We start from the raw sequence: 26,448 nt of genomic DNA, 5'->3' as shown, positions 1-26,448 counted from the left end.
TTCCCCCCTCTCTGTCCAAGCCTGGGGGAGCCAGTGGAGATTAAATGTAGCCTCTATAAGCCAAGCACATCATGTAGCTGTGTCACTCTCTCTCTTTCTCTCTCACTTTCATTCTCTTTGTAAAGGATAGTGATTATAATGCAGAGCATGTGATGTTGGGAATACGTTTGAGGCGTCCTAAAAGATTACTTTCTTGAAATGACAAACTGTGCAGAAAAATGGATGACTTTCTTATCCCCTTTTTCGTTATTCTCCGTCTTTCTCTCTCCAACAACCAATCCCCCCCCCCAGTTGATACTGCAGAGAAACGGGCCTCTGGTTTTAAATGATCACAGCTGTGCGAGCAAATTAATGGATGATATTTCTTTATTTTTCCCCCTCTTTTTCCTCCTGCTCGAACTTTTTTCCCTCAACATGGATTTATAAAGAGAGTGAGAGGGACCGGGGGTGTCAGCCTATTCCCCCCTCCTCTTTGCATGCATCCCGGTCTGCACAACTCGGAGAGCGAGAGAGAGCGATAGTGTGTGTGTGCGCTCGGGGAGAGAGAGAGGGAGAAAGTGAGAGCCAGCGAGGGAGGGAGAAAATGAAATGTAAGACAGATACGAAGGGGTGTGGAGAGAGGGCGAGAGGCTGTAACGCGGCACATTGATGCATTCGCTGCGTCCTAGCCGTGCTCTTGCCGCGGGACGCCGTAGAGCTGCCTGTTTTCTTTCATGCAGCCGGACCTGGAATAGGGATATATGCGTAAAGGGACCTGAACGGAGCCGGACGAGTTAGGTGAATGAGTGAGAGTATCTGTGTTTAGTGTCTATGTGTGTGTGTGAGCTCACCCCCTCCGCTCCGAAAATCCTGGCATGATTTACTGGTGGTGTGGCCCTGGCTGCTGGCCGTGGCTCAGACCATCTCTCGTCCTCACTGGCATCACATACATTTCTCATCGGCATGCCTTCCACCTATATTGCCTTTTCCAGGGAGGAATCCGATCCGCTCGCTTACGGACCTGTGCTTTAGTATCACCATCCATCTCTTCTTCTCTCCTCCTTTCATTCTCATTGCCCTTCGGTTTCGTTTTACGCGGAAAGCCTCCCGATCGACATGACCGCATGATTTTCAGTTTTCTCAGATTGTTTTGGCAGTGAGTAAAACAACAAAAGTTGAAATCTGAGATTTTTCTTTTTCTGTCTGTCTCTCACCCCGTCTCTCTCTCTCCTCTTCACTTTCTTTGTCAGGCAGGCTGCGAGAGAGCCGTGATCGGCTACATCATCATCCTCGGTCGAGCCAGGGTGAGTTTAAAGCCATTTTCTCATTCTCCCCACCCACAGCTGTAGCATCTGTTAGCGTCTTCATTACCTTTGTCTGAAGCTGCTGGTGTTGGGCTCAGTTTGGCATCGTCTTGCCAGTTAGCTTGTTTAAAGAAGCATATCATCTGAGCTCGTATTTTTGTGCATGAGTCTTTTTTTGTGGTTAGGAGTAATCAATAATGTGCGTCGCTGAGACCGGTAGTAAGTCGCAGGATGGAGAGCTTTTATGATTAACGTTGAATGGATGTGAAAAGAGACGAGAGCTGGTGAAGAGTTTACCTGGAGCCAGGGGCATTTTTACAAAGTGCCATATTGTTCGGGAGAATGGCGGTGGGGGGGGTGCTTGCTTGGGAAAGAAAGAGAGAGAGAGAGAGAGAGAGAGAGAGCTTATGGGGGAGGGAGAGACAGGTCAATGTTGTGTCTAGCTGAAGGTTGCACTTGTTGTGTCACAGACAGACATACAAACAAATGTCGGGGGATTGGCAAACACCACGAGAACAGGGACCCGTTTTTAATCTTGCCGTTTGTACATGCTTTTTATTATGCGTTGTGGTGGGACCACACAGGGCCACCCTGTGCTTGAATTTCATTACAGGTTGGCGGTGGGTCTCCAAATGCGCCTCTCACAATCCCTGAGACCCTAACTTGTGACGTTTTCCTGTTATGTGCACGGGTTAGGTTCTCGGGAGCTGAGAGGGGCGCTCTGTCATCAGCCCGACGTCCGTGTCGGAAACAAAGACATTTTAGAGTTAAGATCAACAAGACAGAAATGAGGGTGGAAGCAGGACACTGTGGATGGGGGGGGTGCAAAAATGCCGGCATAATGGTCATGTGATGCGTTAGTGGGTAGAATCAGCTGAGGATTTATTGTTGAGGATAGGTGCACTTTTAGCACAGGAATCTTTTTGATGTTGGATTCGAATTAATCCGTGCATTTCCCAAATCAGCCATGGCCGATTATTTCATTAGCAATGTCTTATCCTGTCTTTGCCTTTACATTTGAGAGCAGCACAAAGTACTGTGGAGAGCGTCATGCCAAAGGCTCGGTACACTTGTGTTTGACCTCAGAGAGCCCTCGACTGTACACTTATAGTAAACCTCATTTTTTTCTGTGTGCTGAGTCATATGTGTGTCTATTTCGATGTTTTAGCATGTAGCATGCCTATTTAACTTGAGGTACGGAAGTGCCGACTGGACCTTACGTTTTTAAAGGATGGCCGATATGCAGGCAACTAGCACAAAGACATGCATGCATGCATCAGACACCCCTTCAGTCGAACAATTTGAGTTTAGGGTTCAGGAAGCTGTGGTGTACATGTGTGAGTACCTACAGTGGGGTTGCTCAAGAGTTCAATGATGCTTTTTTGTGATTCGTTACATTTACACAGTGTGTCAGTGGACAGCGTGGCACAGTCTGGCTGCGGTTTAAAATGTCATTGCGGCAACACTTCAATAAGAAGACAAAGCGAGTCCAGCCTTTGGGACATGGTATTTACTGCCAGCTTCTTACAAACATTAACTATGACCTTTTTTAAGTTACAGGCTTTATGAAATAGAAAATTAGCCGCAATTCGTAGATGGTGCAGTGCTGCGGTTAAGACATCATCCGCTGCATCATACATGTAATGCATGGCATCATCACGCCCACATCACTGTCTGTTTTTTGCTACCCACAACCCAGCCGCCTATGTGTCTCGCCCCATTCGTTTCGCTGTACCCATCGTCGCAAGAACCCTCCTACAGTCATCGTACAATACTGAACGCTTTGCGATGTCTCGCGATTTAATAAAAATCATTTGCATATTCGTACTGCATATACAGGTAGCCACAATCTTTAAGAGGATTTGCACATCGCTTAGATCGTTTACTGGATTTTGGATGGGAATCACTGAGCATTTGCTACTGACATTACTTACTGAATGGTAAAAAGAGCCAAGGCCTCTACTCATATGTTTGTAAATATGGCATTATGATGGCTTTGCCCCATGTCTGCAGTGCTGTGCTCTGGCGTCTAGGCTGCAGATCTATTGTTCACTCCTGTCTCTCTGTACTCACGTTGCACACCACTGGTACTGAGCCTGGCCCACTTTTAAGGTGGACCAGCAAGCGAAAAGGGAACCATGCGTTCGCTTTAAGGTGGACCACGATTGGCTTCAAACAAAGGCTGCCGCAGTGAGGAAGGTTGTGCAGGTGGAGTGTTATAAAGCGCCATAGCGGGTGACGCCCATGGCTAAGCGGCACCGAGCCATTCGACATTGTCCCAGACTGCAGTAGGAGTTTATAGACATCCTACTGAAAAATTTCATTATTCCATCGTTCTCTGGAATGCCAAAGCAGTGCGAAAGCTGGATTGATGACAACGAGATCATTTTTTGAGAGTTTGCATTGACCGCAGGCCGTAAAGTGTGTGATCAAGTAGCGGACAAGCTGGGATGGATCATTATTGTGGCAAACACCAATCATTTTTATAAGCACAAACATTTTATAGGTAATTCTGGGGGTGGTCTTATAAAAAAGACGGTGAGCGGGTTGGTGATTACCCAGAGGAAGATTTTATTGCTGAGAGTTTGGTCAGTAAACTTGATGTTGGGTTATCAGTCAATGATCACTTTGATATCAACTTTTTCAGTTTCTTCTACAAAAACGAAACATTATCACACAAGGGACAACTGTTAACATCCAGTAAGTGGGTAGAGTCTATAAACCTAACAGATACCAAACCCAAGACAATATTGAAATAACTTTGCAGACATCAGTGTCTGATCAAATCTAAGTACATTCTGTTTTGAAGACACATATGAAACTTTTCAAAAGAAAATTCTGAGAAGTCGTCGTCTTCATTCGCTCTTCATCTAATCGTTGCTTTCTCTGAAATGGGATCTTTTCTTTCATGTGGGAAATCACATACTTCTGAGATCATTATGACAGTCATTTGTTTTCAAAGAAATAATGGCAATGGTATGGAAACCACATGTGCAAAGCAGATAATGCCTACAGGTGATGCTGCTCACATTTGGTAAACATGTACTGTAAATGAACACAGAATTACAATTAAATGTATCCATAAACTGTTCTGAGGTTTAACATAATGCGCTCATGATACATTATGGATGACCTGAAATGTAAGGGAAGTTTAGCTTAATGTCTTTCTACTGAGCAGTCACATGAAAACTGATTTAGAGAAGGTATGTTAGTCCATCCTTCATTGCTTTAATGACTTCACTGGAGCAACCAAATGAATGAGAGTATGTAGAGGGGTCAGTAGAGGGTGATGCATCTCACAGTATGTGAATGTGTACTATATGTAAATATGAACGTGTCATTGTTGGGTATTAACACACGTGTTTCTAGCATATCTTCACCTACGTGCAACATTCCTAAATACTTTTCCCTTTGGGGTAGGAGGGGCCTACAACCAGTGCAGCTATTGATGATGACATTGAAGAACACAAAGAACTGTGTGTGTGCAGAGAGTACCCAGCAAGCAATAATCATCATTTCATCGTAACTAGACCTGATATAGTCGAGATACGAGTAACCCACTTCTAGCCAAAACAAACTTAAATTTGGTTACCTGTCGTTTATGCCAAAATGGCTTGTGAGATGTAGGATATTATATAATGTAAGCGAAGTCAACATGATTACAATGTGTTTAGTTTCATTTATTGGTATTTCATGGTTTGATGTCTATAAAATTTTCACTGACAGTCCAATAATTTTTTTTTATTTAGCCTCATTGTCTATGCTGGGTTTCGATGGCTATTAGACGTCTTCTAAACGTAACATTACTTGCTTGGTAGTGATAGACTCAAATATGAGCCCAGTGATTGATAGCTCATTTTGATATAATCTGTTTATAACCTTGCCCCCTTTGCAGTGGTAGTTGTAGCCATAACCTGAAGCCTGCCTGAAATAACTAAATGTCGTCTAGTGATGTCATACACTAATTAGCATATTCGTGACACCGTTGTGTGATGTTGGCATTCTGTCTAATGTCGGCACTTTTTATGCTTCTTTCCTCCTCTCTGTGCTCACATACTGTGTTAAATACAGCTGAATAAAGCCTAAGGCCATGTTTACATTAAAGGTCACATTCTTCCTGATCCCATTTTTCAAACTTTAGTTAGTGTGTAATGTTGCTGTTAGAGCATAAGTAATACCTGCAGTGCAAAATGATAAAGCTCAAAGTTCACTGCCAGGCGATATATTTGACAAAATTCAGCGAAAAGCCTAAAGCGAATGGCTGGTTTCTACAGCCCTCTACTTACTGCTTTAATGACGTCAATATAAGAGCTTTTTACTAAACTCCGCCCACAGGAATATGTCAGTCGCCAGCTAAGCTCAAACGGCTCTGCTCTGCTAGGCTGCTGTCGAATCACAACACACTAAACAAACTACACAATCAGAACTCATTACGTATTTCTGAAGAAGGGACTTCATAGAACAAGGAAGATATCAGCCCATTTTTAGGACACTGAAAACAGCGGAATAGAGACAGGTAAATTGTGTGAAAAATACTGCGTTTATTTACACCTGAAACATGAACATATTATATTGTAGACTGTAAACAAAATCAAAGCTTCAAAAACACAGAAAGACTGGGACCTTTAATGTGTTTCTGTTTTAAAACACATTTAGCAGGTTTTATACTTCTGCTTCGATTATATGGCGTAGCCTACACAGAGACGCGAACCCTACGCAGCAGCCTAAGGTGAAGTCAATGCTACGTGGGCCACAAGCGCTGTGATTGGTCTGTTAGAACCCCTCTCGTCAGGTAAAAAATATCTGCGTCGCATTTCCTCATATGGATTTCCACTTGAGACCACTTCATACGTTTTGTTTGCTTCTTTAAAACGAATTTTGTTTCATATAATTTGTTCTTTAATTTTAATCAATGTTTTGTGAATATAAATAAATAAGAATAATCAAAGGAATACCGTGCATCTCATTGATGCGTAACAAATACAAACCATGACAATGCTTCCGCAGCCTTGAAAAAATGGCAAAATATGCATTATGAACTTGCGCCAGGGTTTCAGTTATAGATTATACTACAAACCGTTATTGTTTTAACAATGTGCAAAATCATATTATGGAGAAAATCACTTGCTTTTCAAAACCAGCCCACAAATTCAATTTGCATGCACATTCAGAGCATAATGTAGCACCAAGTTTGATTGTGGTGTGTGCATTACTTGTAAAAAATTAACTTCATATAGATTTTTTAATACTTTATAATAATTTTTTTATGCTGATTGTGCTCTTTGCAATTTCTATGTCACCAGCGAAGGACCCCACGCACACTTTTATTCTAGATATCGCATTTTTTGTCATGAGCGGAGGACATGTGTGAGAGAACAGCGACAGGTAAATGGAAGTTACCTGAGAAGTTATTTTGTGTTTTTCTGACAAATACATGACCAATATGAACTATAAACAATGAAGTATTATAAACATGCTGCATGAAATAGCTGAAGAGGAACTTGCTACAGTAAAGCAATAAGCAATTATGTAGGCTAAAACTGTGCATCACCTGTTATGTTTGATAGAAGTTTGCATTTGCTCAAGTACTGTACACTACTGTTTAGTACTGTTTACTTAAATGCTTCTGTTTAACATCATAAAGACTTTTCTGTTTGGTTAATACATGGGCATTGGAACCATTATATTTTTAAGACTAATGATATTGAATCCACTCATTTTTTCTCATATTTAGCATATGTCTGTTCACTTATCGGATTGCACTTGGCTCATTTAGAGTGCATATAAATGTAACTCCATTTTCACTGCTATCACCTGCAGGACTAGAGATCTTATATATTTCTCTAACTAATAAAGACAGATTGGGTTTAACAAATATAAAATGGGTATACAAAAATTGTATCAGTTTACATTTATTCGTCTTGTCAAAATAAAAATATATTTTAACATTGTACTGTCAGCAGAGTAGTGGAAAAATGAGAAAAATAAATGAAATATGACATCTGTCTCTTAAATTATTTGCAAAATATGAATGAACTCAACATCTTTTTTACAAAAAAATATTACGACGACGACTGTATTAGTTAAATATATATATATTGATGTAACAGAGAAAAAAATTAAATGGGTTATATCACTCAAAATTCTAAATAATATATGACATAAATGAAAACGATATACTGTACTTGCTAAAGACTTGTTATACTACTGACAAATTTAGTAGGTTATTTTTTACGGAACTTCTTTAAAGATCCATGCATTAAAAGAATGACAGGTGGTCAGTTAGAATCAATATAGTGCGGATACACTGCTCTGTAAAACGATGTCGGGAGTGGGCTATTGTAAGACCGCCTGATCCCATCCAAACTATAGATCTCCAACCGCTACCATCTTTTATTCAATAAAAGCAATTGTATTATTTAAAGGCATCTACTTGGGTTGTGCCGATAGACGATAGTATCATATATCAACGATCGTCAGACATATAGCCAATTGCGATAATTGGCGGTGGTTATTATTATTATTATTATCATCATAGTTTCACATTAACATGCCCATTGCGTGCTTTTCCTCGCATGGGAGGGTTTATGGGCTTCACTTTGCGCGAGAGGGCTTGTAACATGAAAGGAATCCTTCTCGCACGCACCTGGACTTAACGCGCGCGGCATGGACTCTTCTATCACCTGAACTTGTATGATTCAGACTTTGATATGATTCAGACTTTTCCTCGCACATGAGCTTGTAATACACGCAGCTCTGACATTTCCATGCACTAGAGAGGTTGTTAGCGCGCAGAGGGTTAAAACCAGCAAGTGTGTTGTTCCCGCTCCCTGCATGCAGGAAATTTTAGAGCGCCTGGGTTTTAATGACATGCTGGGATTAATGGCATCAGTTTTAAAAAGGTTGCGGTCATGACGGTGTTGCCCTTGCTTCTTTTTTGTCCACAAATCAAGTGACTTGTCATAATGAGTAAAAAATGAAACAACTGCCCCACTCCCAGATACTATATCGTGTATGGATGATCTCACAGGCTGACGATAGGACGATCTCAAAATGGGGCATATCGCTCAACACTAGCATCTACTCCAGTAAATGCTTTTTGTGGGGGGGGGGGCTTTGGCTTGGGGGCCCACCCACATTTTTTTTGTTTCTGACACCCATGGGTTAATAACACCAATATTAGCCTATTAATCTTATCAATGTGTCGTAGGAGGGAGCTGGAACAATATAAGACTTTCACAAATTTTTTTGAAGGATCCAAAATATAATCTGTTAATTTTATCTGCAAAATCCTAGGTATTATCCGGATATGAATTTTTCACACCCCAATATTTATCTTTTATACTTGTATGCGCATGCCCAATGTGCATGAATGGTCATGTTACATGTGTTTATGGTCGTGTATAGTGTGGACGAAGATCGTTTCTGAAATGCCAGTATAGACGATGATCGTTTTTATTTTAAAATGCCGTTTTTAAAACGCAAATGCTCTTATGTAAACACCACCTCAATAAAGCTTTATCATTCACATATTTTTCTTTCGTCAGACAACACAACAAGTATAAATCAAGGGTTACTTAAGGTTTGTTCAAAAAGTCGATTTGTTTCTTTTCTTTTTTGGGAAAAGTCAATAAAAGGGTCTAGCGACAAAGTGAGGATGTTGGCAACACTGCTAAGGCTTTGTATAGGGCATATACTTAGTTTGAACATTGGTGGCATTGTAATGTCAACTTTACATATGTTTTCATTAATTATTGCAGAAATATTGGAGAGTTTTGATTATTGGGGGGTTACCTTTCCCAAAAAACTGCCCCCTAGGCCATATATATATATGGCCATCCGCGCAAACACGCAGTTAAGGCGGCAACACTAAACTCGGTTCATGTTGAAGCGTCTTAAGGATTACCAGTGCAAGCATAGGAAGATTAATCAGCTCACAGGACTAACCTAATTAAACCAGCGGGGAAATGTCACCAGTGTATATCAACAAGGCTTTTACCTCCACCCCATCCCGCCTAGCTCAGGAATGCACGGATAGGTCAGCCCTCTCATCCTCTGTACTGAACTGTCCGTGGAGCTCACCGTGTCGAACAGTATTCCTTTCACTGTACTCAGGTCAGTAGGTTCATGTGAAGACGGTTGGAAATCCCCTTGGTTACTGTGGGAATGTGGAGTTGGATCGGCCTTGTTCTGGCTCATCTGACCGGGCCTTATTGAACTCAATAGCTTTGGCGGCTAATGATGTGAGATTACCTGCATTCCTTTCACTTTTAACTAATTAATGATTTTTTATAAAGCACCAAATTGTAGTGAAAATGACCTTTATATTAACAATTTTTTTAAACTCAATATTATTGGTGAAAAATGCAATCAGCATATTTGTGCTCCCTCTGATTCTCTAAGCATGATAAGCAACGGTCTTAGATCATTTGTGCGTAACTCCATAATCGTGCTTGCTGTCTGATTAATTTGTCATTAATAAACATTGTGTCTTTTGGCTGTGGCCCCGTTCCCTCGGGAGCCAGAAATTGTGTAGCTGTGGTGACTGTTGTCAACGCGATTTACATGACAGTGCTTGACGTTTCTTTCTCAGCGATTTGCCAGGGGCAGCTAGTGGCCAGGTCTCATGGTGGCAGCTTTGTTTCTCACTGTGTCATCATCAGCTCTGTCTCTGTGCTTTATTTGATGGAAACACACAGACAAAGTAACATTTAAATCGTGTTTCTCACACTACCCGAGGCGCCTTAAAGGAAAAATGGCTCCAGTGCTATAAATTGGATTTTTCATTGGTACGGCTATTAAAGATTTCCAGAGCTGCACCTTGACACGTTACAATTATATGGCACAAGTCTTACAAAGTGGTCATTCATATTAAAGTGTACTGCTGTCATGCCACACATTGTGATGTTTAGCAAAGCATGAGACCATCCTAAGATGACTTCACATCTTATAGTAGTGATGTTGTTTGGCTACTATGGCAAGAATATTGACAATAAATGTCTGAATGACTTATGACATTATTGTTCAAATATAATAATCATTCATTATTATTTTTAGTTGTTTTAATATATAGTTTGTGTTGTGGTATTTAGAGCTTTGCTTCATTGATAATATGTTTAACAATAATATAGGATAAACAATGTTTACTAATTTGTTCAAACAGTAAATATTCAGTATGAATTGTTATCAATAATGTTTATAAAATAAAATTTATTAAAATATTTTTAAAAAATAAGTAAAACAATTTTTGTCTTCAAATGATTCAATCTAAGTATTTTTCATTTAATTGAGATATTAAAACAAACAAAAAACATATCCATTAAATTGTTAACTTTTAATAAGCTGATTTGTTAAATAAAAGTGTATGCATTTTATATATTAAATAAATGATTTATTATTTCGTCATTTTCTTTTTAAACCTAAAATTTGGAAGAGCAACACAGATATTACTTTGGTAACACTTTAGAATAAGGTTGTATTTATTCATATTAGTTAATGCATTAGCTAACATGAACCAACAACAATACTTCTACAGCATTTATTAATCTTACTTCATGTTATTTCAGCATTTATAAATAAATAAATAAAAATCCAAAGTTGTAACTTTTAAGATTAGTAAATGCACAAATTATGAACCAACATGAACAACAGTATTGACATTAACAAAGATTAATTAATGCTGATCTATATTGCTTATTCCTAGTTCTTGCTATCTAATGCATTTACTAATGTTAACAAATACAAGCTTATTGTAAAGTGTTACAGATTTTTATAGTCTCGGTTTGTGTGTGTGACTATTGACTGACTTGCACAGCGAGTCAGAGGGCAGACTGGGTGTGAGCCATCGGTCGTATTCTTCCCGTCGTCAGTTTATTAAACCTGTCAGACATGCATATAGCAAGGCTGATTTAAATGCCCACTGCATCTTCCCCTTTTTGCCATCTCGAGGTTAACATAAAGCAATGCACAGTGCTGTCTTCATGTCATGCCCCTGCCTGGATTTTTCCAGGCACATACAAATAATACATAAGCTGATTCTTTGTGTCATGCTGGAGCATTTTCTATAAAATCTGTCCACATGAGTCTCAAAAATGTGACGCTGTCTGTGAAATCCAAGCTAATGTCTTTATTTAATATTTATGAGATTAGAAGCAAGCATCAAAGTATGATTTCAAAATTTGACATGACCTTACACAGTCAATTTTAAAGATATCAAGGTTATATTTTTACAGAATGTTCTTACATATAAGATGATTTTATGTAGAAATTGGTTAAGCTAGCTGGATTGTTATATTTAGGAAACATTGGGGCTACTGTAACTTTTTAATTAAATATATCATATTACATATTGCATGTTAATGGTCAAGAAAATTAATAGATAATTGAACATGCATTTACTTCTTGTGACAACTTGCCTCAGCATTGGGACATTTGGGTAAAAATACTAGGGATGCACCGATAGGATTTTTTGGGCCGATACCGATTTAAACAGACAACTTCTGGCCGATGCCGATATTAAACACTTGTAAACAATACTATACAGTTGGCCTATTAGCTAGTTTATTTCTGCATCAAATTATTTTTTACTGAACATGGATTTTATCTAATTAACATTCAAATAACCAACATAACAAGAGAGGCACAAAATAAGCTAAAACAAATATAAGACGACAGCATGACAACCTTCAAAGGTGGTTTTTGCTATTCAGCATTTATTTTATTAACAGTATTAATACTTTTTTTTACATATAATGGATTTCTTTATTCAGTTAATTAATAAACAATCCGTATCGGCCTTTCTCGTGCTAATGCCGATATGCCAATGGTTTCAAATTCATCAAAAATCGGCCGATAAATATCGGCGGCCGATACATCGGTGCATCACTAAAAAATACCCTTGAATTAGTAACAGTTTACCTTGACCATACACTCCAAAAAGAGCCCAGCTGCTGGGTTAAATTGGAGAAAATGTTTATATTTGACTCAACATTGGGTTAAAACAACCCAGCATTTTGGGTTGAAACCACTGATCTGTATAAATGACTGGATTGCGCATAAAATGTTTAACGTTACACCGTAAGGTGATGCCGGCGTAGAGTTCGAGCGGCCATCTTGGTATACCCAACCGGCAGAGGGCATCATTGACTTCCATTCAAAATCATGATCTAAATTCACCCGCTTTACAGCGTATCAGTTACACAAGATTCATTTTTAGGATATGTGTACGTAAGTTAATTGTTACTTCTGGTGTTATTTGCAATGTTTATGTTTTAATCAGGCAGGATAATGGATTTATAAAAACCGTTAAGGTTGAGCGTGTTTGCTGCATTCTGGTAATGACACGGGTATCAATTAAGTTTTTTGACATTAAGCTACAGTCAGTGTTACAGTATTTCTCTGAATAAGTTAAGGTTACTTGTAAAGATAACATAATTATGATTATTTGTGATTATTTATTTAGATTTCAGAATGAGCACGTTTGTTATTAATACTAAATATGCTGCGGTCTGTCCGCTGATCTGATACTGTAATGAAGATGAATGTATAGTAACTTTCAGTATAGTAACTTTCAGTAAATAACTATGTACATGCTTAGGACGTTTGCGTTGTAATAACGGTATAAGGGAGACTTCAGATATAAAAACGGCTAATAGTAAAGTGATGTTTTATCATTAAAATCTGATAACGTCCATTGATTTAATAAAAGGTTTGGGCATACCAATATGGTGGCGTGGTGGCTTCACAATTGTGACGTCATGCACAATCCAGTAATTTATATACATCAGTGCTTGAAACAACCCAGCATGGGTAAAATCACAATTCCCTTGTCTGAATATATGCTCATGTTATATAACTGGTATATAAACATCATCTGAAAGCTGATTAAATAAGCTTTCCATATGGTTTGATAGGACAATATTTAGCCGAGATATAACTACCCTGGTGAAAAAATAGTATGCTAAATATATTTAATTTTGATATACTTAAGTATACTTGCAGTCACACTAATGACCAGTATACTTAAAGTGTGCTATTGATTAGTTTATTTAAAGAGTGCTATTTTGGAACAACTAATTTTGTACTTAATATATTTTAGTTGTATATTAATTGTAACAAAGTACAACTTTAAGTGTATTTAGTGTACTTTTGTGTGCTAAAGTGGAACAACTTTAAGTGTATTTAGTACAATTTAAGTACATGACTGTTTTTGTGCTAAATTCATGCTTGATAAGTGGATTTAGAGTGTGTTTTATTTATGTTAGGAGTACATTACAAATGTATTATGAGTGTCTTGCAAACATACAATCAGTATATCTTAAATAGACTGTTTGCGTACATTCTATATATTTTTGGCCAATCCAAAATTCTAAAAACTGCCCTGGTGAAAAATGAATATGCCAAGTACATTACATTTTGTATACTTTTACATATCTGCAGCTAGATTAGTAATGAGTATACTTCAAGTGCGTTAATAATTAGTTAACTTAAAGAGTGCTATTTTGGGAATAGATTACTTTAGCTGGTAACATAACCAAAATAATTTTTTCCAAATAAATAAAAGCTGATTAAAACAGTCAAAAACAATTCATTTTAAATATATTTAAAATATAGTTTTATTCACAGCATTCAAAGTGTACAGTATTTGCCTAAAAATTGAACAATTACTCATTGAAGAATGTCAAGATGATTGAGTTTACAACGTCTTTCTCTCCCAAATCAACTTTAGTCTGGCAGGTTTTGGTTCAGCCTAAGGAAATCTGAAAAAGAGAGACAATAAGCTCAATTAAAAAGTGTTTAATATTAAAACATTACATTTATTTAAGACTTACTGTATTAAATCTATAGTTTACTGGCAGAGATTGTATAGCAGATATATTTTTACCTAAACTAGAGCTTGACTTAAATGTCATCATATATATTAAGGGGCGGTTTCCCAGACAGGAATTAGACTAGTCCTAGACTAAAATAAATGTAAGAGCTGTCCAAACTGAAAACAACTTGCTCTGACATATCTTAAAATACATCAGTGCCCATTGTTTTACATCGTTATGCACATAAGTAATGTTTTTAGTAAGGCATGTTTGTTAAAACTATCCTAATTAAACTAAGGTCTAGTCCTGGATAAAGCTAATCCCTGTCCGGGAAACCACCCCTAAGAGTTTTCATTATAATGACTTGCCTATATGGGCTGCAAAATCCTCCTTACATAAAATACTTCAGCTCCTAAAGAAAGATTTTATTGTATTAAATTTAAATGTAAAAATTGTCAGAAAGAAAATGCAACAAGCAGACAATTGGGTGTTTCCTGGAAAGGGATTATCTTAAAACAGGACTAGGCCTTAGTTTAATTAAGAAATATAACCAGTTTCAAAAAACATGCCTTAATAAAAACATTACCTGTGTGCATTTTGAGGCAAAACAAAGGACACTGGTGTATTTTAAGATATGTCAGTGCAAGTTGTTTTCAGTTTGGACAGCTCTTACATTTAGTTTAGTCTAGGACTAGTCTAATCCCTGTCCGGGAAACCGCCTCAATATGTATAACGTTATCTAAACTGAAGCTTGATTTACTACTACGAATGAATTATTATATCTTAAGAGTTTAAAATGACTTACCATTAGCTGCAAAGTCCTCCCTACAAATGTCTTTGAAAAACTTTAGCTTCTGAGGAAAGAATGCAGCATCATTAATACTAAATACAGTTAGGTAAAAGCCTTACAACCTCTAAACAGTCAATAAATGGTTGACTTTCACGCTACATTTAAAAAACAGATTTTCTGACGCTACCTTTTTTCATTAACATATACATACACACCAATACATATATTTAACAAAACAATCGGGTGTACTAATTCGATATAACAGGCTGACAGTGCTATCTTTCAAACCTTTAACATTAGCTATAAGCTAAGCTAAGCTACACAGCAGCTTATCACTAATATAGCGAGTTAGACACCGCTTTTTTGACAACATTTCGCATTCGAAATATGATAGTCTACTGTTAAACTTCAGAATGGTCAAACGATAATCAAATATAATTAATTTTAAGCTATTTTAACGTACCTTGGGACTGAATCCGTCCGCCTTGAACGACTGGTAAAAATCAAAATACGTGCGTCGTGACGTCATCACACACACGTCAGATGCATTATTCAAATCTCAGAATTCACTTTTCTCTGAAATGCATTTACGAAAACTGTTTAAGTTTTGTACAGCTAAAAGCGGTATGCAATTGACTGAAAAACTACAAAAAAAAAAAAAACACTCATATTCCCCTTACGAAAATGAATGTTTTTTTTTTGTGGTAAAAGTTTAGTAACCATGTTTTTTTGGTGTATTGATTATTATTAGCAAAACCACGGTTATTTTGTGGTAAAACACAGTTAATTGGTTTATCCAATGCTTGACTATAGTGAAGTTAAAGTGTACCTTATGTTAATAGTATATTACAAATGTATACATCTACAATATAAAATGTAACTGAACATACTGCTCTCTCGTAATTTTAAGCCCACGTTATTTCTCCATAAAATAATAAACATTTGTACACCCCATATACTTTGAAAATGTACTTAAAATATACTGTTTCTAAAGAATACTAAATAATGTATTTTAGAAATATACTGTCAGTGCATTATTATAATGATAACTTTAAGCATACCGATAAAGTATACCTAAAATACATTTTAAAATAAGTTTAAATTTAGTATACTTTAAAAATTGCACAAAACTTTAACTTTAAGTATATTTTTCTAAAGTATACTTTTAGAAAATATACTAAAGTATATTTATTTTGAAGTATGTTAAAAGTTTAATTGTAAAAAATACGCGCAAATGTGTTGTAAGCATACTTTAAATATGTTTAAAGAAAGTACATTCCTTTGTAAGTATATTTGTAATGTACTATTGCAAAGTTAAATATACTTGAAATACAATAAAGTATATTTGTTTTTCACCAGGGTTATCGGTGCAAAAAATATAAATATTAAGAAAATTGCCTTTAATGTTGTCCAAATAAACACATATGTAAAGCACTTTGAATGACCTCTGTGTATGAAATGTGCTATACAAATAAACTTGCCTTCCCTATATTACTAAAAATTTTATATATTTATGTTTGGAAATTTACAAAATATCTTCATGGAACATGATCTTCACTTAATATCCTAATGATTTTTGGCATTAAAAACATATTTTGACAAGCTATTACTACAAATATACTAGGGATGCACCAATAAGATTTTTTTGGGCCGATACCGATTTAAACAGACAACTTCTGTCCGATGCCGATATTAAACACTTGTATACAATACTAAACAGTTGGTCTGGTTTCTGCATCAAATTATTTTTACTGAACATGGATTGGATCTAATTAACATTCAACTGACCAACATAATAAGAGAGGCACAAATTAAGCTAAAACAAATATAATAAGACAGCATGACAACCTTAAAAGATGGTTTTTGCTATTCAGCATTTATTTTTTATTTTATTTTAACTCATTTTTTTTTTTTTTACATATAATGGATTTCTTTATGCAGTTAATTAATAAACAATCGGTATCTGCCTTTCTCGTGCTATTGCCGATATGCCGATGGTTTCAAATTCATCAAAAATCGGCCGATAAATATCCGATGCATCGGTGCATCACTAAAATATACTTATAATTTTAATGACCACAAAATGTGACCCTGGACCACAAAACCAATTATATTTTAATCTGAATAAAAAATTCTCAAATTGTTGTAATTTTGTTCTGAATTAGCCATCACACAATCCCACTGCTAGAAAAGCATCTTCATCATTACTGACATTCATCCCCGTGTCAACTTTCCCATGTAAAAACGAACCAATTTCCCAATACAAATCATTCCAAAGCTTCAACAGTTTCATTCAAGATGAAGTCATGATTCTTCGGTTTCTCTGGCGCAGTGAGTGTTTGTTTGAATGTGAATTGAGATGCAGTGGGAGGCTTTGCCGGTCGCTGTGGAGATGTGTTTTGAAGTGAATCGGTGAGATGTCTCAGGGACTAAGCCTGCTCTTATTCTAGCGTCTCTGTGAGGGAAGCTACAGCAGATTATCCACGAGCTGACAGCAACCAAAATAGAACGAGCCAGATTTTCTTTTTTGTGCGTGTGATGCCTTTTTCTCCGTCTCGTTCTTTCTCTCTCTATCCCACTCAGTTTTCTCCTGCTGTCATTTTAGTTTTCTTCTCATTTGAACATTCTCCAAGTCGTATCCTCGCATGGCTTTTGGCCTACTTATTTTATGATCAAGTGTCTGCGGTTAAGCGTATGTGTTAATGTCTGCATTATGCCCGTGTTTGTTTGAGAACGTTTGCATGCGAAGTGACCGCACCCCATTGATTTGTGGAGAGATGGGCTCTGCATCCACTATTGGCTCAGTGTTTCCTCCTGGACTCAGCACAATTTTTTTGTGCTGGCTAATGTTTTTTTAAGAGCATCCAGCAAATTGTACAGACAATGTAACTTGTCTTTTTATTGGCTACCACACAACATGTTTTATTTATAAGTGTATTGACGATCGCAAATAGTTGAGGAGCAAAAAAAGAAATCCCAAAGCTGCGTTACAGTAAATGACGTGGTTGAAAGCAGTTTTTTCAGACCACCGTGAGCGAAAGCATTTGTCAGTTTAAGACCTGGAGTGATAATAAGCCCTTTGTCAGTTTGTGTCTGTAATTTACGATCCTTTTGTTTTGAATATAATGCACTTTTGTTTTATCACTACACACGAAGCCTTTAAAGTCTAATGTACTGTTAATCTTCAGAATGCTACAAAACACGTTTCAGCAGATCCAACACCTTGATGTTAGACAAGCCCTGATTTTAGGTCATTCATATTAGGTTGCTGTAGAAAATAGCTGATACACTTGAGCCACTAAGAAAGGTTTCTTCAAAAACCTGCTGACCCTGCACAGGGCCTGTCTGAATGTAATAACACCTCTGGATGTGGTGGCTGGCTCGGTGTCATATCTACTGACTGTGTCTTCATAGTGTCAGATCTTCTAAACCGAAATTAAAATGAATTTAAAACAACTCAATAATGATAAATAATTCTGTTTCGTGTGACTTCGTTTACTTGGCTCACACAGACGAGTCGGGTTAGTGGGGACGTTTGGCAGACAGCTCGTGCATGGGTGAAAGGTTTTTAATGTAGGCTTTAGTAATGCTAATACTAAAAGAAGCTTCATGCATTGCTTCCCTTGAGAATTTTTAAAGAAACTTATTTTTGAAAGATATTTTAGATGATAAGGAGTAATATTTCAAAGACGAAAATAGCATTATACTGACTTCTTCCAAAGAATATATTTATAATGTAAATTAATTTTTCCTGGTAGTAATTTATTCCTAAACCAAAAAAATAAGATTTTTATATAAAAATATATTTACATAAGTGTTTATTTATTTAACCAATGACAGATGGGGCTGTTTTGCATTTGTTGTGCCTCAATCTGTGTTTTTTACTTTAATGTGTTTGTTTGTTTGTTTGTAATCGCAGGGCAATTCAAGACTACTTTAGTTTTCATTCAGAAGGGGTAATAAACCCATAATGCTTTCAGACACATTCATTTAATCTTAATATATTTTGCATCTCATTTCTTTTTTACTGATCATTACTCTTTCCCAGCACACAATATCTGTGCTATTTATTTATGGCTTTTATTAACCACTTTAACAAAATAATATTTTATGTTTTTGCTGTATAGAAACTAAAACAGTTATTTTTATTTCCTACATTTTGTGGGAAAACTATGGTCAACTTAGGTCTCTATAAACAGATACGAAGCTTATCCCAAAGTAAAAGTTCCTGTACAATTTTAACCGTTCTTTTTCTCCTTTTCTCTCCTGCAGTACATAACAAATCATCAAAGCCAGGATTAAAATTCGTGAAGGAGCAGCTTTGACTTCTGGATGACTTAAGCGTATTAGCTTTAAAACCAAGATGAGGAGTTTCAAGTGATGTATGGCAGACTTCAAAGATGTTTTAATCTGTCGGTAGGCAGATGCTTTTACTTGGGCTATTTGTATCAGGACGCAGTGTTTTTACATTCTGATCGATAGTTTCTCCAGCTCACACCAACCTGATGTTATGTCTTGTTAAACAGCTGTCGTTAAACAGCTGTTCTTCCCCTGTATTTTAATCGGTTTATTTTAAGGTCTTCGGCGGAACAACATGCTGGATTTAAATCCTTTGTTTTAATAAATACGTATGGTTTAAAGGATGTAATTGCACTCCACTTTACTCCGCTGTGGTGCACCTGTGTGAATATAAATATAAAGATGACATTGGGACCAAGTAATTGCAAAATTGCTCAGAAAATAAATTGGAGATGCTAAAAATGCCCTGTAAAAATAGTCTCCCCATAAAAATAATAAAGTAAAATGTTTTCGTAGGAACAGTGATTTTTATTTATTTATTTATTTTGTGTATAATGAATGAGATTATTCATCAACATGTTTAACAGAATATTCAGTTGACTGGACTATGTGTTTGTCTAAACAGTTTTATATTAAACAAGGGTTTAAAAGTTCCCGGCATGCATTTTTAGCAAGTTAACTGGTGATGTGGTTAATATTAATAAACAGAATTACTGTTTAACCGTTTGCTGACTTTATTTATGCTGTTGTTGTTGTCTCTGTTAGTTTTCTTTTGTTTTCAAAAATTATATTTAAATGGATGATATGATATATCTAAACTATGCCCATAGGGACAAAAAAGGACAAGCCCAGCACGTTGGGTTGTAATTTAACCTATGCTAGGTTTTTTCAACCCAAATTGCTGGGTTGTTTTAACCCATTATTGTGTCAAATATAAACATTTTCTGCATTAACCCAATGGCTGGGCTTGTCCCTTTTTGACCCATCGCTGGGTTGAAAATAACCCAACATTTTTAAGAGTGCAGTAATAAAGATAAATAATACATTTCAGTATTTTTTTATTTGTGGCACTGCCTTCATTTTTTTAAATGTTATATTATGTTCTATGATGAGTCAGAAATCCACTTAGGTTGCATAAGTGTGTTAAGTTGATTCAACATGTTTTCTTTTTAGTGAAGATGAGAGACATGATAGACATTGGACATTACTTAGTAAATAAGAGTTATTTCAACTATTTGGTCTAAAAGTTGAGTAAACTTAAAAATGTCCTGAAATTTGTTGCATTTAAAGTGTTCTCAAGCACAGTAAATATCTGTGTGTCTGAGTGAGTGTCCTGCTATAGGTTGGTCATATTCAGGGTGTTCCCTTCCTGTGCCCTGAGATGCTGGGATAAACTCTGCTGACTTTAAAATATCATGTGATCAGTAGTTCATGGCAACATGTTTTACCTTAACTCACCAAAATAAATTTATAAAAAAACTTTTACTTTTTTTAAGTTATAGCAAATTTGGATTGGATTTAAAATAGTAAGTTGATATTACTTGCACAGCCAATTTGATTATACCTAAAAATTTAAGGCAGCCATTTTTATTTATTTTTTTGCTAGAGGAGTTGGATTGTGAGAATACGTTATTTAATGTATGGCTCAGAAAGGCACATCATTTATATGACATTCATACATTTTTAGGTGTCTGAAGTGTTAAACTTTTTGATGGCACTTACAGTAAGTATTGCAAGAAATAATAACATTGCTCCTCTTAGTTTAAATACAAATTCTGTTTGACATTTATTGTAATTATGTTAAGTTTATGGTAAATGGGCAGGATGGGCATTATTAGGTTAACTCTCAGGTTTCAAACCAGAACAAAGTAATATTATATGAATGATTTAAAGGCATGGTTTATGATTAGAGAAAGGTACACTGATAAAAATGATGCACTAGATTTGTATGCTCTTTTATAATGAGCATATATCAATGTTTACCAAGCTGAATTACAATTTTAAATGCATAAATAATACTAAGAGCCTAAACCTTTAACTCTTATTAACAACTATTTAAATACCACTTGAAAACATGAATAATACAAATATTCAGGCAAAGGGCTTATGGGTATTCAACACAGCACTTTTACTTAATTTTTTACTGTAGTTAAAACAACACTTTATACTTTTAAGGTAACTTTGTAATTACGTTATAAATATTTAGCAGATTTTTTTAAGTAAAGCTGCTTATAATATGAATAATGTTGACACAACAAATCACTTTATCAGTGCAAACGCTTTTTATGGCCATGACTAAAATGCATTTCATGTTCTAAAAAGGATTTTTATATATAGAAATATTTTTAATCATTAAACATTTGTTGAAGAATCTATTTGAATTGTCTTCTTGCCTTTAAGTATTTAATCACTTAGAAATTACAATTAATTTCAACTTCAATAGAGGAGTTGCTATAAATTATAAAAATTAAGTTGAAATAACTTAAGCTCATTCAACTTTATTTTAATAATTTCTAGCAACTCCTATCTAGTCAAGAAAGTTGTTAAACATTTTTTTTTTACTTTTTTTTAAAGTGCAACAAATAATTGTTTACAGTGTAGTAACCATTTTGCCTAAATTCTTAAAAGGCTGATATTTTATTCAACAAATCTTAATTTATAACAGCTACATTTATAATAATTTATATAAAATATAATAGTTTTATTTAATTTCCAGTCAAAATGTTGCTTAAAAAAATCGAAATGTACAATATTTTTAAATGATTGACAGAATGTACTGCCTTTGATTTATTCAGTTTTATTGACTCGATGATTATTTAATATATATAATCCTTATTCATCCTTAATGAATCATGTGCTTGGGAAGTGAAAATGGATGGGTTTGTGCAATGAAGGATACTAGTTTAAAAGTTTTTTAATAAACATATTGTATATATAACTTTAAGAAGCATTCAGAAATCTTTTTTGTTTGTTTGAACTTTTCCCAAGCCTATAAACATTATCTACTTGTCTATGGTTTGACAACACTTCTGATAAGACCTAAATAATATATCCCAATGTTTATGCATATGATTTTTGATGATTTCCTTTCCAGCGTTTGCAGTTTATTCAATGATTTAGTCTGACTTAAAGACAAAATTGTACTTTAGTTTGGTCATTCCCGAGGTGAATAAAATGTCTTATTTAGTCACTACAGTAATATACTGTTAAACCACATGCCGAATCTGTTGCACTTGTTTAACCCGAAAGTGTTACAAACTGTTGGAAGTCACGCCTGCATGGTTTTGTGGAGCTGAATGATGCTGTGTTCGCCTGAGAAACTTGACGTCACTCTCCCTCATTTAAAGTGAAGTGTGGCAGTGTGATTTCATGCATCAAGAAGGAATCTGAATGTGTTTTCTGTGCTTGGCTATAAATAGCAGATAACAGCTCTTTCCAAATCCAGAAATAGGTTCTCTGGAATTGGATTCCAAGCCTAGCAGCACTTTCCATTTAAACAAGCAAATATACAAGACATACATCACCTTGTCAGATTAAGAGTGCCACTTTTAAACCAATCTGAAGCTTTATCATTTATACATGGTGATTTTATTACATTACAGGATAAGATGTAGTATATAAAATATTGGTGTAGAACAAAACATTCTTTTTTAAAACTTAATTTGATTTCATTGATCTATTTAGTTACATGCAAAGAAGGAATACCAGTTGTGATTTCATTGTACATTTTTATCATTTTATTTATTACAAGATGCTCTGGAATGCTTGATTCTGATTGGCCAGTCGAGACATTCCAAGGTTAGTTATTCCCTGATAATGACCATTCAAATGACTGCTAATAATGCTACTCATCCTGATACAGCGAGTCATCTTGACAGGTGCAATTTAATACTTTTGCATAAATTCAATATAATTAATAACATAAATGAGACTTTACTTAAAAATGATTCAATCAAATGCATTGTCCTCTTATTTGAACTTTCCATCAAAAAAACAGCTTTTCCTCGTGAAAGGTTTACATTTCTTATAAATTAGCGAATAAAATTATCAATATTTAATCAATTTTATTTTTATGTATAAATATTTACTCATTTGGTAATTAGATAATGTACATCCAGCTGGGTTGTTATTACAAATAAATCCCTGGGGTATACAAGATCACCCTGTCGGGATTTATTCTCTGATAACAACCTGGCTGTAAATTATCCCTTACATATTAATTAATTAAAGGCGGGGTGCATGATCTCTGAAAGCCAATGTTTACATCTAAAATCACCTAAACAAACAGAATCTGGACCTTCTTTTGATAGACCTGCCCCACACATACGAAACCCAGGCAACGATGTCGGTTAGTAGACACGCCCCTTACCGCTGATTGGATACAAGTGTGTTTTGGTACTCGGCCCGACACCCTTTTCCAAAGTGTTTTTCAAAAATCATGCACCCCGCCTTTAATATATTGTTTTTGTATATTTAAACTTTTTTACTGAATTATTAAATCATTAAACAAGTGAATCCCCCTGCTTAACATAATTATTTTTGAATTATCATTATAAGACAAGAAATGCATAATAGCAAACAGATCATTAACTCTATTTAATTTTTGAAAAATAAAATGACGTGCTGGGTTTTTGTTTATCATTCAACTAAAATCCAAGTGAAATTCGCTTTGAAAGAGTTTTCACCCCACCTGGAAATGTTCAAGGACATGACAGACCTGATCCAGTGCCTAAATGCCAAAGCTTACTGTATATCCACATACACGCACACACATACACAAACAAGTACTGTGTGTGGTAGCGGCTGTCTGGCTTTGATCTGTGTATTTCCCTTGTACTTTGTCAAAAGTGGCCTAAGCGGCAGATATGTGTGTGTGTGTGTGTTGAAGTGGGGGCTCTGAAGTCTTAAGAATGTGCAACTTTCTTCCTCCTTTTTTCTCTACTCATGTCCTCTCTCTCATATTATAAGAGTCTTTATTATGTGGGCAAAAGTGTGAAGGGGGGCTCTTCTGTTTATTAATATAGGAGACGGGTTCCCACACACAGAACAATGTGTTGGCTGATTGAAGCGATATTGTCGGAGTGGTGCGGTGCTGATAAAAATGCACCCTGCTGGAAGTCAGCAGCTATGTCCGAAACCTACAGGACAGTCAACTTGCCTGATCAGTGCCCATTTAATGACTAAACAGGCTGTGTTTTTCATGTAGTGCCTCCTATATGGAAACCATAACATTACATCTACACATCTACATGTATGATAAATGTGTGACCCTTCCTGTGAAAACCCCACCATTTTAATTTTTTTGTGATTTTTACATAAAATCATCTTCATGATGTAAATAACACTCTGTGAAAATATAACCTTAAAACCTTTAATAGTAACTGAGTAAGGTCATGTCAAAGAAGCACGCTATCACTGCTGGTATAGGATACTACGATGCCCTCAAAAAAACGAACGGATGAAGTCTTTTCATCGGTTTTTAACAGCCTTTGTGTGGAAGCAACAGGATCTAACCGAATAATCGCACCACGTGATGTGATTGGCTCGCATCTCTGACAAAACACTAGCACATGTGTCTGTTTCCCTGCGAGTGTGCTTGTTATTCACCGTCTACAATTAATTCATGTTTTCCTCCTTGTTCCGAACCCCTCCGAGCTGAGATTATGAATGAAGCACGCCACCGTTTGTAACACGGCAGACGTGTTGATGGAAAGACTAGCGCAGAGTCAGAGGAAATTGCAGATGGTATCGGCCAAGTTCAAATGCACTTTCACCACCCTCCCTCCCGTTCCCTTCCTGCTATTCTTCTCAATGCACAAACGGCCAGGAGCTAGGTATGCGCTCGTTCATTGTGTACAGCAGGGGGTCCCTTACTTCACTCGCTGCCCCATCTAAAAGAGGGTTGCAAAATCCTGTGGAGTCCCCTTAGCCGTGAGCAGAGCAGACAGGCGCGACTGGGCCGGCAGACATCAAAGTGTCTGCAGCCCTGCCCCTTCATCCTGCTCCAATGGTGCCCCAATGCCCTCTCATTGCCTGGTCACTGGACCACATACTACATTAAAGTTGTCCATTTGGGACACTTTTATCCAAAAAGTGACTTACAATGCATACATTTGATCAGTCTGTGTGTTCCTGGGATCAAAGCCATGACCTTTTAGCCTGCTAACATGATGCTCTACCCACTAAACAACAGGAATATTATATGAGTTACATTATAGCCAGGCCCCATGTGGAATATGCAAATTTTTAGGGCATCCTCTATGCCAATTTTAAGGGGAAAATGCACAGATAAAAACTATTCTGAAGGGTTCTGATTCAAATTTTTGCCTATAAACACCTAGACATGGTACAACAGCGGTCACTGTGGCGTTACCCTTTCACAAAGTACAAGTTTGTGTCACAGGTAGGGGTGGACCCAGATGTAAATAAGGTCACGCCCCTTTCTCCACCTCGAGGAGATTCCCAAAGCCACCCCAATGACCAGACACACAAGGTAAGCATAAATTAAAATGTACTTTATTTAATTAATTAAAAATGATAAATAGGGGAGGGAAAAAGGGGGGAACTTAAAATAACGGCCACTCCAGGCTCTCCTCCTTCATCACCAACTGAGTCTTTACACAGTTCATTCTCCTGACGTTCACTCTCGTTCTCCCTTCCTTTGCAGGCAGCTTGGACACCATAGCACAGTTAGTGCAACTTGGATACTTCTCACCCCTCTGTTTACAGCTCGGGTATATGTGACTGTCCACAGTTCGTTCTACTGACGTTCACTCTCGTTCTCTCTTCCTTTACAGGCAGACACAATAACATAGTTAGTGCAACTTGGATACGTCTCACCTCTCTGCTGTTTATAGCTCAGGGCATGTATGACTGTTCACAGTTCGTTCTACTGACGTTCACTCTCGTTCTCTCTTCCTTTACAGGCAGCTTGGACACAATAACACAGTTAGTGCAACTTGGATACTTCTCACCTCTCTGCTGTTTACAGCTCGGGGCATGGATGACTGTTCACAGTTCGTTCTACTGACGTTCACTCTCGTTCTCTCTTCCTTTACAGGCAGCTTGGACACAATAACACAGTTAGTGCAACTTGGATACTTCTCACCTCCCTGCTGTTTACAGCTCGGGGCATGGATGACTGTTCACAGTTCGTTCTACTGACGTTCACTCTCGTTCTCTCTTCCTTTACAGGCAGTTTGGACACAATAACACAGTTAGTGCAACTTGGATGCTTCTCACCTTTCTGCTGTTTACAGCTCGG

The 26,448-nt window shown here is 36.5% G+C and overlaps 2 long non-coding RNA genes across 2 annotated transcripts; one reads left to right on the top strand and one right to left on the bottom strand.

Annotated features, from left to right (window-relative positions):
• Window positions 1-406: 406 nt before the first annotated feature.
• LOC135771145 (uncharacterized) lies at window positions 407-20,138 on the top strand. The gene is made up of 3 exons (XR_010542841.2): window positions 407-777; window positions 1,230-1,283; window positions 19,158-20,138. It is a non-coding gene; the product is annotated as an uncharacterized lncRNA (long non-coding RNA).
• LOC135771144 (uncharacterized) lies at window positions 13,869-15,526 on the bottom strand. Its single transcript, XR_010542839.2, has 4 exons — window positions 15,349-15,526; window positions 14,901-14,949; window positions 14,464-14,507; window positions 13,869-14,041 (listed from the first exon to the last, which is right to left on the bottom strand). It is a non-coding gene; the product is annotated as an uncharacterized lncRNA (long non-coding RNA).
• Window positions 20,139-26,448: the final 6,310 nt, after the last annotated feature.

This window comes from Paramisgurnus dabryanus, chromosome 8 (genome assembly GCF_030506205.2).
Source record: "Paramisgurnus dabryanus chromosome 8, PD_genome_1.1, whole genome shotgun sequence".
Lineage (NCBI taxonomy): Eukaryota > Metazoa > Chordata > Actinopteri > Cypriniformes > Cobitidae > Paramisgurnus > Paramisgurnus dabryanus.
Note: the sequence above shows the minus strand (reverse complement) of the source record. Positions and strands in the feature narration are given on the sequence as shown.